General features: G+C 37.6%; 1 protein-coding gene across 3 annotated transcripts in view; it reads left to right on the top strand.

Annotated features, from left to right (window-relative positions):
* Positions 1 to 16,426, top strand: part of LOC150075188 (poly(rC)-binding protein 3-like) — a 739,881-nt gene that overhangs the window by 670,438 nt on the left and 53,017 nt on the right. Inside the window, exon 12 of one of the 3 annotated variants that reach the window (XR_016547921.1) lies at positions 852 to 971. The exons of the other annotated variants lie outside the window; for them this stretch is intronic. The gene's annotated coding sequence lies outside the window, so the exon portion shown is untranslated. The remainder of the gene's footprint in view (positions 1 to 851; positions 972 to 16,426) is intronic. 3 annotated transcript variants of the gene reach the window in all.

Below are 16,426 nucleotides of genomic sequence, written 5' to 3'. Positions count from 1 at the left end.
TAACAGTATATACAATAATTAACAACGTTCATCTTCTTAAATGAGGGATTCTAAACCAGTAAGGCTTGACAAGGGGTGCAGAGAAATGAGAAGCCCTCCAAAATTATTTTTATTATTTTATTTATTTTTTTTTTCTCACCTTTTCATTTTCAAAATTGAATATTTTGATAATATATATTTCATTTATAATTTTTGAAACTAGATAAGGAAGGGGAAGAGCAATACTGTCCAAAAAGGTTAAAAACGTCTGCTCTAAATGAACCCATAAACTTTAAAACAGTACGCTAATACGTAATATGCACTCAGATATAAAATATAACATTTCGGCTATGTGCAATCAACATAATAATTAAGTTAACTTAATTATCATAAGCCCACTGCATCGAATATATCGATTATACAAGCATTTTTCTCTTTAATCTCAATTTTCTTTCGAGGTAATACGCTTGTTGCAACCATAAAAAGAATAAATGCTCATGGCTGTTTCATAGTTTTCGTAGAGTAGGTGTTGCTGAAATCTGAGAGTGGATGTGTATAACTTAATTCATTATTCTGTGAAATTATCTATTTAAGCAACAGTTTCCTGTGGAAGCCGTAGATGGTAAGTTTGTTCGGAAGACGTTTTTACATGTTTGATCGCAGTGTATATGGAAAGACACATACATAAGCTGGACATTTTTGGATTATGCTACTGGTTCTCTGGCGGAACCAGATCATTTTCTTTCATCATTAATAGCTGCTAGTGATCACTGCTGATGTTTATTTGGGGAAGACATGTTTGCTGTCCACTATGATGAAATCCTTCTAGTGTCGCTCACCGCTCCCACTAAGGTCATTATTTCCCCTTACAGCCTCCACAACGCCCAAATGTCGATGTTATGGAGGAATGTGCCGTCTAGTAATCTCAAGTGAGCAGTGTTTTGCCTTCCGTTAATCCGTTCGCTCTACCTTATGTGAGTGAGCCTCGTTTGGTGAGTTTTTGGTTTGTTTTGCTTTATTTATTTGTGACGTTTTGCTAGGCGTTTCGTTTCATTTTGATTTTTAGCATTATGGTTTAGTTGTAGCATCCAAAGCCATCACCTTCCTCCCTTAACTTTCTCGCACGAAAAAATAACTTGGTGTATTCCTTGCACCTTTAACTTTTATTTGCATCCTAATTTGAAGATAGTATCAACTGACAGTCACAGTTTAACTGAACCTTCAATTTCAGTGACACATCTGCTAATACCTTAACTTCTAGCATTATAATAACTGATAACGAAGCGACTGTTTTTGTGATCTGTGGTAGTGACTGACTGTAATATGCGTCTGATTTTACTAATGACCTCAACCAAATCGGTGCGTGTAACTTCATACTGATCATATAACCATTCAATGATATAAAAATTACATCTTTGCTTGAATTGTAACTTTTAATGGACAGTTTATTATAAATACTTTAGTACTGTGTGCGAAATCTTCATCCGTCTTCAGAACAATAGCAATTCGCCTCGATACGAACTCCAACGTGGCGGTGGCGGTAAACCTTCTCTAGCTTTATCCAGTATGATAGCATCCCTCAATTTCTGGACAGTGGATGGAAGCAAATCTGTATGCCAGTTAGTCCCTCCTATCTCATCTCACAAATGTCCAAATGGGTTGAGATCGAAAAATTGTGTGGAAAGAAAAGGTCTGGAACTACTTCTGCATGATGCAGCTTAACAGCAAGACGGATTATTCTGCTGGAAGTATCCGTCTAGTCGACGACGATGTGCAGGTGGAATCATCATAGTTGGTCCACAAATATTAGAAATCTGAAGGTTATCCAAGAAAATATGCTCCATATAAACTGCGAGGAACAAACACCTCTAGTCAACAGTAAAAAAAGTGCAAAAAGGTACACTTTATTAAATTTAAATTAATTAGCCAGACGTTCCCAATCCTTTAAGTATTCAATAGCAAAATACCAGGGCTGTCAAAAAAGTTCTGAGACTGATTCAGTGATACATAAATAGGATTACTTTCACACTATTAAATCCTTCAAAGAAGACTCCTTGTTCCAGGCAGTGCTGCAAGTTATTAAAGCATGCCAGGAACTCTTCTTTTGGAATGGCTCTCAATATTCTAGCGTTTTCAATAATATGATTCTTGTTCCAAAATCTTCCTTTAAGTTGAGCTTTCAATTTAGGAAAGAGGAGGAAGTCAAAAAGGGTGAGGCGAAATAGAGGAGTAGGAGAGGATATGATACCACAAGAAGGTGGTACTTCGCTAGATATTCAACTACAGACGGTACAGGACGATGATGATGCGCAATATCTGTGTAACAGAATTAATTTTTCTGCTTATCTTCATTCCTTGCTCGTTCGTTATTATTTTGGATATGCTGATTGCAATATGACATTAGTTTTTTTTAAATTATATTCCAGGTTTTTTCAGTTAAAAAATAATCACATATGCATGTAAATACTCTAGATCTGTGTTAATCATCAGTCCTTTTTATAACTTTACCAAAGGAAGCCCATAATCTCACAATAACAAATCATTTGAGTACAACTGCAGCTAAAGAAAATAAAATTAGATACTTGGTCAAAAAGGAACATTTGAACGTCTTTTGTTATCATCTAGAACCAGATGGTACATGACAGCTGCATTTCCCTTTCTTTGATATCTCCTTCCTGTTGTTTTGAATGTCTTGGTGAAAAGTTTCTCCCATATTCTTCAATGACATCGTCCAAAGTTACAAAAGTGAGCGCAAATAGTGTAGCTTTAGGGGCATTCTAGGTAAAAATTATTTGCGAAGACTCTATTTCAATATAAATATAAAAAAGGGCAAACTTTTTATATGGAAATCACAAACAATAAATAAACAAATTAACATCACGTTCTAGGGATAAAAATCCAACGTAAAATTTATTCTACAAACTAGGAAATTTTGAAGTAATACATTTGTAATAATACATCACAAATCTCTGTTTACTGGCCCTTGGCACATGCCTCGTTTGCACAAGTTGATCCCAATGCTGTTCAAATCAAAATCTCAGCCAGCTTGTGGTGTAGTGTCCCCTGCATTACACAATTGACAAAATGACCGTAGTTGAGAATGCTTGGCAGGTATTGTTCTCAACTGCGGTCATTTTGTCTTCCAACTCTTTAGATGATAGCATCTGCTTGACTTTAAGTACAATGAATGTGCCACCTTTCACTTTTGAACATACATGCTGATAAGCTCCGATTTCAGTATCGAAAGCTTTGACAAATTACCCTCGCGATTAGTTCAGTGGTTACGATTGCCAACCTGAGTTCGAGTTCCATCTAGATGCGAGGAACTTTTATGGACTTTTTTCATGTCGTGATCGAATGGGGTTTTCCTCTGGAATTTTTTTTTTTAAACAGGAGACCAATCATAAAAATAAGCAATTTACAACAGAGCATCGTTAACTGCGCTGTGTTTACCAGACTTCAATTTCCGCCTAACAAGCCTTTCTCCTCTTCTCGTACAATCTTAGACTAGTGCTCTGCTGTTCCCTAGCGGCACAGGAATCAAGGATACTTAGTGTGATCACCTTGAAACCTAAGAAGGAATCCTAGCATCTCGAAGTCCCCATAGACATCACATTTATAGCTTTCATTCTTTTGAACTGAATAATATGAAATATGAATAAGTTACAGGAATTGATTACAGGATTTGTTGTTGTAGGGTTTCTGGGGCATGAGCAATAGGCCGTATTGCGCCGTATATAATATGTCTGTAAACTGCATGTGTTCTGTGGTCGATTTGCTGTTTGCAAAGATGCGGGAGGAAAAAATCACGCAACCCTGGCTTGAGGCCGACTAACTCAGCTACGTTGAGGAAAAAGCCTACAAAAATTCCTGGCGTCATTGACGGGATTCGAACCCACATCTTTTTCATCCGTCTAGGGAGAACGGTGATTTTACCAACTATGCTCCCCATAAGAGCAGGAATCGATGGAAATTTATTCCCACTGCTAAGCAAAATTGTCTTCAAAGTTCTCGATGAACAGACGTCACTCTGCTGAATTGTCTTCAGTATCATCTTCTTAAAAAGGACTACATCTGCACAAATAAATAAATAAATTTGCTGTTTATATTCCGGGACAACCACATAAGATCATACGAGTTCATAAGAAAATAGATACAAGAAAACACTGCCGTATTTAGTAGTCACGCTGGCTTGAACCACGGTCTAAGCTGAAAGATGCAAATGTGTGCCTTTTCCTGAAAATCCTGAAGATGTCTTCAGCTAGAATTTAATAAATTCCATTCTTTTAGCCGAGATGTCAAATGAGTTCTGCATTGGATTTGGTGAGATCTTAAATCAGTGGTTCGACCATTTAATTCTCGCTAATTAGGGAAATGCGGAGATTTCTTTTTCTGAAATCACAGTAAATTAGTCTTCCGTCTCTGAAATACTTCTAAATAAGGTGAACCGGAAAGTTTTAGGTTTTCGCCATGTGTGACGAAATAGAGGATTGTATACTCGAATCCATTCTCGATTTTTGACTCCTTTTTTTCAACGAAAGGCCCACCATACAAAGGTAGCAATCATTACAGGTGGTCCCGTGCAGAAAAATGGCCTTAGTACTCTCTAAATTCAAGAAATCGCAAAAAGGAATAAAGTCGAGTGCGTCTTAAGCGCCAAAGCAACTAAAGCTACGAGACTATAGTGCATTATATAATAATTAATTGCGTGTACTCTGTGGTCGATTTGCTCTTTTTATAGAAAAAGCATGACACCCTTGCCTGAGGTCGACCAACTCAGCCAAGTTGTGAAAAAAGCCCTTAAAAATTCTCCTTTCATTTGTGGATTCGAATCCGGGCAGTGTGAGGACGGTGATTATATCCATCATGCTACATGCGAGGACTCCGGTTACCACGAAGCCATCCTGATGCTGACGGGTAGTTATCACAAAAAAAAGTGCGACGCCCATGACTTGTCTTGATAACCCACAAGCATTCTAAAATTTCGAGGTCAACAAATTGTAGAACCTTACATGAGTTATTATATTTGGATTTGTGTCTCAGCGAAAATCCAAAGTTACATGTGTATGTTAAGCGCCAAAGAAAATCGGGCATGAATATATTTCTGTGTATTTGTGTGTATTCTTCGTTCGATTTGCTGGACGAAAAACTCGAGTTTCTATGAGAAGAAATCATGCAACCCTCGCCTGAGGCCGACTAATTCGACCACTTTTGGAAAAAAGAAAAAAAAAAAAAAACATAGAACATAAAATAACGAGTTACGAACTGCTCTCCTGGAATAGCTGGTTTTCAATATAGAGAAATCTTGAACATTTTCATCATCAGCATGAGAACACGTTGCGAATGTCGCTTGGCTGTAAGGGGGTAATCTTGCAACCTATTAAGGCCTGCAACCTCTTCTGCTGGATACTCATTTTTCAGGTACGCATTAACTCATTTGCATATTTCATAAATAGCATGCGTTAAGATCGCATGGTATTATTGTGATGTAACATAATATACATTAATCCATTAATTATTCTGCATCATCTGTCGTGTATCTACTCCTGTATATAGCAGAATATACGCGACAATGAACGTTTGACTTCCTTGTCAAACATTGTGTGTGCATTATAGCCTAAGTTGCTGATGTACCAACAAATCTAACAACAGCAACAACTTCCTTGTGGGCCATTGGTAGTCCTGATAAGTTATCTTCAAATGTTAATCAAAGCCACCAAATATATGAAGTGTAGACTGATCATCAGCAATTCACTCTCACACTGATTTGGGTTTGAAGCTGGGTGACAGACTAACCTTCAAAGACCACCTCAATATGATTAGACTTAAAACGCTCGCGGGTCTGTGGGCAATCCGACAGGAGCTGGTCGGTCTTAGGCCTCGAAGGTTCCTCTTGGATTACGTCGAAAGAAATTTGACCTCCATAACGCTCTATGCATCTGTGCTCTGGTCAAGGGCCTCCTCTGCTCAACTCAAGATATTTCTTGGGGTCGAGTATTGGCTCCTGAGATGGTTAAACACAGGGCTATGGGCCACCCTTTTACCATCACTCGGAGCGTGCTCTACGAAAACCTTGGCATGAAACCATGGAAAACCATTATCGAGGAGAGGAATCTGCACACCTTGGCACAACCCCTTTGTGGCCGAATGGATTCACCTGACATCTGGGAAGTTACGACAAGCCCTCGGACTACCGAACGAACCCGGTGCAGTGCAATACCTTGTCTTAGATCTTCCTTACAAAACCTGCAGTACTTAGGTCAGTGTTTCCGGTGAATCCGTTCGGACCATATAACTCCCTTGGAATTGATGCACCATCATTCTGCAGCTCGAAGCGCTATAGACAAATATTGCACACACCTTGAAAGAAGCGTATAAGCTAGAACTATTGACCGTACCACTTTCACAGTTCTGAAACTTCAGTGTCTGTATTAGCTTATTTGTAAATACAATGTGTTTTTCTTTCTTGTAATTACCTTGAATATTCATAATGTACACCCTTCTAGCCGAACCAGGCTGTTCCGGGGGTGCCCACTGATGTGGAAATAAAAAGATGGTAATAATAATTTTAAAAAAATCGCACACATGCGCCAGATGTTGATTATGATGCAGGGAAGCAACCTTGAAGTACGACAGCTTTTATGCTTTCCTGGCACCATATCCAGTCAAACAAAAAAAAAAAAAAAAAAAACTTTAAAAATTTAAAGACTCGGCTATTTATTCATTAAAAAGTTAAGAATTACTTGTATAAATGCTCAGCTATTCTAGATACAATGTCTCTTGAATAGCTGAACATTTATGTAAGTGATTCTTCACTCTTTTCCCCTAATGCATCCCTGAAGGTATCGTTACGCACCTATGTATTAAAATTACGATCGTGAGTTTACTAATGTGTGTGTGTGTGTGTGTGTGCGCAGTGTTCTATTGCGCACACAGACACATTACTGACTCAGAAAGTTGAAATTATTCTTGTGTTCACGAGTCAGTCAATGAGTGACTCCTGAATACATTAATGCAATTTTATCTATGTGATAAAATTGTATTCTTTGCCGTCTGCTAAGTTATCCATGGTGGCCAAAATATTAATTCGGTTTTCTCAGAAGTCAAAGGACTTTTCTGTCTTTCATGTTTGAACTATCGCATAATTTGCACATTCTCATGCTCTGAGCACTGTGTTTGAAAAGAAGTTCGGTTTTAACCGCCCAATTTTTGAATGTTTTATTCCATTCATTTTTTTGTGCAGCTTGTTATTTTCGGCTGCCAAGTTTTGTGATTTGAATTCGATCGCCGTGCACGTTCACTATGAATGTAGACAACAGTCTTTCGCAGTAATCACATCACTGTCAAGGTTACTATTCATTCTGGCATGACAAGATCAAAAGGTGTTGGTGGAGGAGTTAAGAGCGGTATATATGATCCTTTACGGCAGCAAAGAATCGGAAGGGAAGTCATCGATGTGGTTTTCTACAACAAAAAGAAGAAGAAACGGAAGAGGAAACATTCATTTCTTCATATTTTTTGCACTCAATTAGTTTACGAAGTGAAAAAAAAAACATTGCACATGTTATGAAAGTGAATGTGGTAATCAACGTCTCTGACTTAATTTAGAGAGTTTTTAGCTTAATTCATCAAACACGAACGATATTTAAATTAGAACTAATTAAAATATTTATTTATTTTTGTTCCATCATAATAAAACTAATGATTAACTACTCTTTATTTAAATTCCTTACTCAAAAGAATATTTTTCCTCCGTGTAATTGGTATTTTTCATCCCAAAAATGCATCAAATTCTAACCAACCTAACCCATCCCAAAAAAGAAAGTTTAAGAATATTTATGAATAAAAGGTTTAGGTATCTGACATTGCGGAACGAATTACTAATATGCATTATCACAAGTAATATTTTATTTAGAACCCTGGCTTCAAAATGTTTCATATCAATTGGATAGATAGAATTTCATTGACAGTTGGAAAATTCATCTCAGTGCAAAATATGATCAGTCTTGCGGATCACTTCGCCTACCATTCTGTTTTCACTCACGTTAAGTTTTAAATATCACGTTATAACTTTATTCTTTTCCCAAACAAGCACAGTTTCTTTATAAATCAAACGTGTTTGATAAAGAAACTGTGCTTATCTGTTTGATAAAGAAACCTCGGATACATATGGAGCTAAAAATTGGCAGCACCATCAGCTTTAATGGCCGTTTCATTTTACAATTAGAGCAACCTAATAGGAATAAAGGTGAAACTCCACTTCTGTGCTAGATAACGGTAATTTAAAAATATTCCTTATTACAATTAGAAAGGCTGCCATAGACCATGGGTCGGCGGCGACCTACGGTGTTGATGACAAAAGCGTCGCCAGAGACCATCCCGAATAACCATCTACGAGACGATGTCATATAAGCATCTCAAAGAGGCTCCTGCAAGGAAGACGGAAAGATGTGCTCGTATTCTAGTTTAATTTCAGAGTAAAACCCTCTCAATGTATTTTAAAACTATCTGCTGATTTAAAAATAAAATAAAATAACAACAGGCAATTCTCCTCACGCACACTGAAGATCCTACATCAGAGTGATCTCAGCATACTTTTGGCGCAATATAGCCGAAGCTGCTCTTGCGCCATGAAACCCCAAACAACAACATCTCAGCATACCTTTCCAGAAAGGTTGCTGATCCCTGACCTAGACGATAATTTACTTATTTTATACCTAAACACGCACACACTGGATATTGAAAATTTAACGATTCTAAGGATCCCCTTTACGGACAAACCATGCGAGCTCAGTTAATAAAATCTTGAGTTTCTTAGCAAGAACCCAACCTTTACAGGGTCCCCCCCCACCACACTTATGAACCCTTGACAACGCCTTTGGACTAGTAGGCACAGAAACTCTTTCCCTCCCCAGAGTCAAATCTAGACCGGCGAACATGATATGACATCTCTGGACTCTGTATCCTAAATGGCAGATCCATGACTAATTTCAGGAAGTGAACGGACCTGCCAATGGATTTATGCTAATAGAGGCAAGTACAGATCATTACGTACCTTCCAACACAACTGACCACTCAAGCACGAAGGTGGAAAGACATCTAATGATATCTACACACTTTAAACGTTTGATACTTACAATACTTATTTCCAGAGTCGGTAAATACCCTATCGTTTCGGGCGCCTCCGTAGCCAGGTGGGCAGGAGCAGCAGTGCGTAGCATACGCTTCTTGATTAGACCGGGGTTCGAGCCCGTGACCACTAAATACGGAGGATGCGGAAAGGTCAGGGAATGACCACCGCATATCCCCGGAGCAATATGGCCTTAGTTGCTAATGCTCCTAAAAACCAAATAACAACCTATCGTTTCGATGGTTTTTATCATGATTAGTCTCATTTTCCCTGTTTCGATAAAGCAAATCACCGTATTCTTGTTTAAATTTCGGCTTGGTTTTCTATGCAAAAAAAAAAAAAACCGTTCGGTCATTACATCCGCAAATGCTTAAGCTCACATTTTTTCTTTTTAGGGACAATTTTATAAGAGGGCATATCAAACATCGAATTGAGTGAGTGTATCTTCGATAAACGGCACTGCACCGGGTTGTGCTGCTTCGACGAATGCTAGGCAGTATTAATGAATATCCAAGCGAGTTTATCAGCTCATCATTAATTAGAGAGTCTGAGTGTTTTGTGACGCGCCATCACAAAAAGTACAACAAAATCGGAAAGATGAGGACGGTGAAACGTATTATTTGATGCAACTAGCATTTGGAGATTCATCAGTAAACGGTGCACTAGCTTTAAATAAATGTTCTGTTTATACTCCGGCACGACAACCAAGTCAGTAGAGTTTACAATGAATCGTCAATACAAACATTTATCGTATTTAGTAGTCACGGGCTTGAACCCCCGGTCTGCTCAAAGAACGCGTGCTATGCACTCTCGCTCCTGACCACTCGGCTACGTCAGGCCTCTGTGGTTCCGTTCGTTTTAAAAGTGGGCGAATGTCTATTAAAATCTGTGTGAATTCAATCCGTTGTTTAAAACAGTCCATACGTATACAATAATCAAAATCCTTCTACCGGTAACGTACAATTAGATTCAAAAGAAATACCAGGAAAAAGGCTGCAATATCTGATAAGTTTTATTATAACACTATGTAAGGATTTACGGAGATGTAAGGAAGGTAAATTAAATATACCTGCATTACAAAGAACAGAATTTGGTATAAGGTACACTATTTTATGACGGAGACACAAATATCGAAAAGAAATTTGCCTCGCCAATGTATTTTGATGCCAAGCCTAGATCAGAAATGTAAACCTGGATAGAAGGGCATCTGAATTAACGGAATTAGCAAAACACATAATAAAGCAAGTATTTTAAAAACCTTTGATGAAATACCAATCATGCGATAAGGAAAAGCAGTTATACAAAAAATGACCAAATTGTTTACGGCAGTCAATGGAAACAGGCGCAACCTTTGCAACATTACACCTTGGTATTTTTTAGCAAATATTTTAACGGTTTGTAGCAATTTACTTCTGCCCTTTGTCAGAATATACACACACACATACATAAAGTGAGTACAGGTATAGCTCTTCAGGTGTGTTTCGCCGTGCCCGTTTGTCTGTGCAAATACAGCAGCATTCTGCACAGATTTTGAAGAAACCTTGCCTTAGTGGCCCTTAATAACATTTATCTGTTATATTCAATTGTGGTTCAGACCGGAAACTTCAAAATCGTATTTTTATATCAGCGCCGCTCTGGGCGAATTGATTTTGGTGAAATTTTATCATCTTGTGTTAAAAGGCGCCTATTTATAATATATGATTACACTCCCATTCTTGTTAAACAGATATGCTGAAAAATATTTCTAGCTATCTCTGTATCATTTCTTCGGGGCAGTGAACAGTTCGAAGTATTTTTCAATTGCCTAATCGCATCTTACTCCCCACACCCATTAATGGGGCGGAGAACGTGTACCAATTGCGCACCAATCGGGAAGTCAATTATTCAGAAGGATTCCCGACCTGAAAAGAGACGTGCGAATTGCGCACCCAACAGACTGTTAATATCTAACGTGTGTTTGGTACTCAGGAAATGTGCACTAAGTGATCACGGATAATGGTCTAAGTCCTAGGAGATAAGAGCGATCAACAGATAAGGAATGTATGTAAGTCGTTCCATTCGAGCTTTTAGTTCCAATTTTTACAAATCTCATCCTTTGATTTTTGTATTTATTAAATTTTAAATAGTGATCGAAGAAGTACATATGTTAAATTAAATAGCTTAAATTTAAAAATGAGAACGAGTCATCCGGCGATGCGTCACCGACAGAAAAATTCAACAATATCATCAAGGATGTATAAGAACAGACTGCACTTTGTTAAATGTTTGGGGTATTATTTAAAAAAATAATAATAAAATTTCAAAATAATGTTTTTACTTTTATTATCATCATTATTATTATTTAACATCATATTTCTTTAACAATATATCTGGCATAAAATACATCTCATCTATTATTCATACTGGTTACTTACAAATTACTTAATAGTTCGAAATAATAGAAAAAGAGACCCCAATCCCCTGTGTGGTGTGCAATTCACGAGAAAGAAAGTCGTCGTCCTAATCTCCTTCCTGGTGCACCGCCTCCCGGTACCGGTATCAATGAAAATTATTTTATTACTGGCTTATTAATTAACACAGGAATACGAAACATCTTTGGTAATATCATCAGGTGAATTGGTAGCCATTGGTTCAAGTAGCCACGGAAATGCTAGTTTAATCAGCACTCCGAGGCACGTTTGAAAGGGAAGTGCCAAATTCTATTTACCCAAAGCATTATTATGAAGTTTTGTCGAACAAAAACGGGCAACCGAGAGGAATTTTCAGTAGACTTAAATCCAGATTAAAGTTTAGTATTCTGGTGGATTTGAATCACATAACGGAAAATCTTTCAGTGAAAGTTTGCACCACTTGCTATTAACTAATTCTCTGTGGACAAGTCAATAGCTGAGGTTTCTGTGACGCGAAAGATGTGGAAATACTTGTCAAAACGTAAAATTCAAGGATCCAAATGCATTTTAGTGGCAGTACCGCACATTTGTCTTTCCAATCAAGGCAATGTAGCAGGCATCTCACAGTGACAATGAATATCTGAAATGGAAGGTGGTGCTTCTTTTACCCTTTAGTTCGGATTTTTGACTGTCATTTGTTCATACCATTAAAAGAGCTTTTTTGCAGTAAAAAAAAAAAGTTGTACAATTCTTATTCCAACAAACACAAAGATTTTTCGAAAAAGATATGTTGAAGTAGCAGAAACGTTTAGAAAGGCGTAACAATATTTGTATTACTGATCTCTCGTAAAATTTTAAGTATTCAGAGCATATTATTAAAAGACTCCATCGCCATAAAGAGAAGATCATGCGTATTGATACTGGATGGCAATAAAATTTTATAAAACTATATTCACAGATAAACCGAAGGTTATGCGTATAGACAGAAAAGCTATACACATATTACTTAATACTTCGAGATTTCGAACCTTTCACATTTCTTTGTGATTCGGACCACTTCCTATTAACTGTATATTAATAAATATTTATAAGCTTTAACTGTATATTAATAAATTGCTTTTCAGTAGCGTGTAGTACACATAAAACTTTCAGAAATTATACTGGAAGTACATAATGTTAATTCAGATACAGTATCAACATAAATAAAACTGTGGTAATTGAAGTCGAAGTTCATAATTTTAAGGGGGTTCCCCCAACCCCTAGAGATTCTTGAACAAGTACACAAACAAACGATAATGTATTTAAAAAGGCATGCACATTGCCGGTCATTAGTTAATTATAATATTCAAACAGTAATTTTCACTACGGATAGAATACATAACACTTACCAGATATTCACTCCATCCTCTGAAAGATTATATTTCTTGAACTCTCATCTCAATGGTTTTTTCCCTGTATGAAACAAACAGGGAAAAGTCAGGAAAAGTGATTTCATCAGAATTACTGTATATATATTTTTGTTAAGATGCTGTTTTTCAGCAAAATATAGTTTGTGATAATATAAAGCACGGAATATCGTCATGTGAAAAGAGTTTCTATGAAATTAGGTCAGCGAACTTCACCGCTGTAGTTTTGAGGAATGGAAAATGAACTAGCTAGCTCACGCACTTTTCATTTTCAATTCTCATTGAAAAAAAAGAAGAAGAAAAAGAAGTGATTATCATATAGATCGTTCCACATCTATGGCAATTATGTTGTACAGCCTTAAGAAACACAAGTTATCGGTCGATAACGCCAGCTCAACCCACTCTTGCACTAACAAAAAAGGTGATGGATCATAATACATGGTAACCAAATTCAAGATGATAAAGAAGATAGTGACAGAGACATTGAAGGCGTCTCTACACACACACACCAACATTTTTTCGTGTTTTTTTTTTTTTTTTTTACTTGATTACTTAAGGACAACAGGATCAAAAATCAATATGAACCCCACGGCGGTGTGTTTTTATTGCTGGCTCCATTCTGTAATTATGATTGTCGATAGAGATTTTAGATAAACGAATGACCTAACCACTAAAGACAGAATTCCCACACTGGGCCTCTGCTGAGAGCGCCAAAACTAATACAAACTATACAAAACAATATTAAACAAAGGCTGTGAAGCCAAACAACAAAATCTGTTTTCGTTGCACATAGCTAGTCATTAGTGAAAACCAAAAGGAGAGAGGGAGAGAAAAGAAGCCGGCGTCGAAAGCCTCATCTATACGAGGCAAGATCATCATCTTTTTTTATTTAATGTCGCCGGCAGTAATGTGAACAATATTGAAAAAAATAGCACACATACAGCTAAACAACACAACACACACACACACTACGCAAACATAGCACTACACTCATTTCTGGCCATTGTACGGAGTTTTGTATACCATGGCGGAGATGAACTAACGTTTAGGAGCCGCCAGCGTAAGACACAACACATGTCCACACACAACAGCACATTCGACAAGATGAAAACATTTGTGCAAGACAGTTTTCCAGCTTGCAAATCTGGATTGAAGCTCAAAATTGAATTACACTTCCTCATTGTGAGTGGAAATGGTGTGAAGATGTCATTAGAAAGAAGGGTGTAAATTGGAAGTGCATAAAAAAATCGCATCAGTCTTAAGGCGCAATTCCACTGAGGCAAACTGAACGACAAGAGGCATGCTACATGTTTCCTAGTGTTGCCTGCTTCTAATTGTGCGACTATGTGCCACAATGTCGCATGCGCTATGTCGTCTATGCTTTGAAGCAAGCGTCTCAACGATTCCATGGAGGCAACTTCAGTTTGGTGCATCGTGTCTTTACAAACAGTCGCGGCGGCTGCATATTTGGTAATAGCTTTGAATCGTAGAAAAAAAAAGAAGAAAGCCACGGTGGTGGAGAAGAAAAGAAGCTCAGAATGATTTTTACAATAACACTACAATCGTATTTACTCGCTAACTGCTTCAGCTTATCATTTTTTTCTCTGTTGTCTTTATAATCACTAATTTTATTATTCCATAACTCCGGTGAATTATGATAATCTTCAATAAACAAGGTAGTTTTTTCAATATTCCACTCCATGTCGCATGATACAAGCCGCACCGATCCGCCGACTGTTGGATAACGACGACATTGTGCGACACGTGGAAACTTGTCGAGAGGTGACGCATGCGCCCCAGCAACAACAATCAACATGTAGCATGCGGCAAAGATACTTGCTTCTTGTCGCTTCGTGTTCCTTCGATTGAAAGACTGTATGTAGCATGCTACATGTTGCCTCAGTGGAATTCCACCTTTAGAAGGAGCTTCTGTACGTTGCAGTTAATGATCACAATCAAGACTCCTAATATTAGCGTTGTTTGAAGGACAGTACGTAGGCTGCATTGATGACTTCCTAGGTTACATTTATAAATTTAATACTACTCTAGTGTAACAGCGACCCTTCGAAACGCTATTCTGCATATATTTGGCAAAAAGGCAACTAAGAAGGAAGCAGTCCCAATCATAACAGAAAAAATGTATGATGAGTTAAGAAACAACTCCATCCAGTAATACTGCTCTCAGCTTTATATGTTTATTTCATTCTCGGCAGATATACTTGTAAATCCAAAAGAATAATAAATAAGAAATTTTCTGTTTGTACTCCGGGATTAACAACACGCGGTCAGAGGATTTCACAAAATAGAGAGAATACAAGAAACAGCATTGTATTTAGCAGTCACGGGCTTGTACGTTATGCATCCTCGCGCCTGGCCACTCGACTACCATCAGCTGTTGAAACAAATGACATTAATTTAGTGATATGGGGCGGTTATAAAGAAACTCTGGGTCCAATAGTTCGACAACTGGTTATTGACACCTGAAATTTGCACGTGGGGTATTTATTAAATTGATAACTTTTATACAGGATGGTTACAAAGTTCTTTTCCATTTTTAAAAATTAATAGCTCGAAAACCAGAAAAGCGGTTTTTGGTATGTATTGTTATCGTATGTGGAAGCTTTTTAAACAGCAAAAATTAGTTCGAAATTTATCACCAGCGGCTCGAAAAGTGCCCGTGGTGGTCACATTTTTCACCAATCTTTATTGACGATGAAATTTTAGACCATATTGTGTCAGTGTATGACGCCTTCTCCATAATCTCTTAAACAGGCCCGGGTACCAATCCCGACCAAGGGGATCCAAATCGAGACTTTTCTAGGAGGGCTTGGAGTAGGTATTATCTATTGAATACTGATTCAGTATGTCTAGTGTTTATTAAATAAACATGTAATATATACAAAATAAAAGAGATTACCAGAACCATGTAATTAGAAATGCGGAAATTTCAGATTTTGGTACCAGGGGAGCTGTTGTTTTAGGCAGATCAACACACGAATCAGGTACATAGCATGATTGTGCAATCATACCACGAACAAGCAAGCAAAAAAGGTGAGAGCCCAAACCTATATTATACCCATGGAAATAATAACATAGCAGAACTCTTGATTACCACTGCATCAGATTCATTGTGAGCCATGCCTTCCACAGTCTCTATGGAATCTCACGAGGAAATCTGAACGACCTGCAGTAGCCGGAAGAGTGGAAGCTTTACAAATACCAGAAGCTGCAAATCCGTCATTCTTAAAGTAAAGTCAGTTTTTGCAAAAGGAAGTGTTCGCGCCAGTGCCACCAGCACATGGATAGAGACATTCTGTGAGAATACTTACAAGACAGTAATTTTCAGCATTTCACAATCGAATGTTTTCCTCCACTTCCGATTCCCTGATCATACCCTAATAGATTTTTAGCTTTGAGACTAAAAGCTTGTGTGCACTGTGACAATCTCCACATATTTCAGACCCACCAAAATTCTATTAGCTGCGGGGGCAAGTCTTTCTGTTATGCGGTCTATCACACAA

The sequence above is a fragment of the Mastigoproctus giganteus genome, chromosome 14 (assembly GCF_048544385.1).
Source record: "Mastigoproctus giganteus isolate SK-2022 chromosome 14, ASM4854438v1, whole genome shotgun sequence".
Lineage (NCBI taxonomy): Eukaryota > Metazoa > Arthropoda > Arachnida > Uropygi > Thelyphonidae > Mastigoproctus > Mastigoproctus giganteus.
Note: the sequence above shows the minus strand (reverse complement) of the source record. Positions and strands in the feature narration are given on the sequence as shown.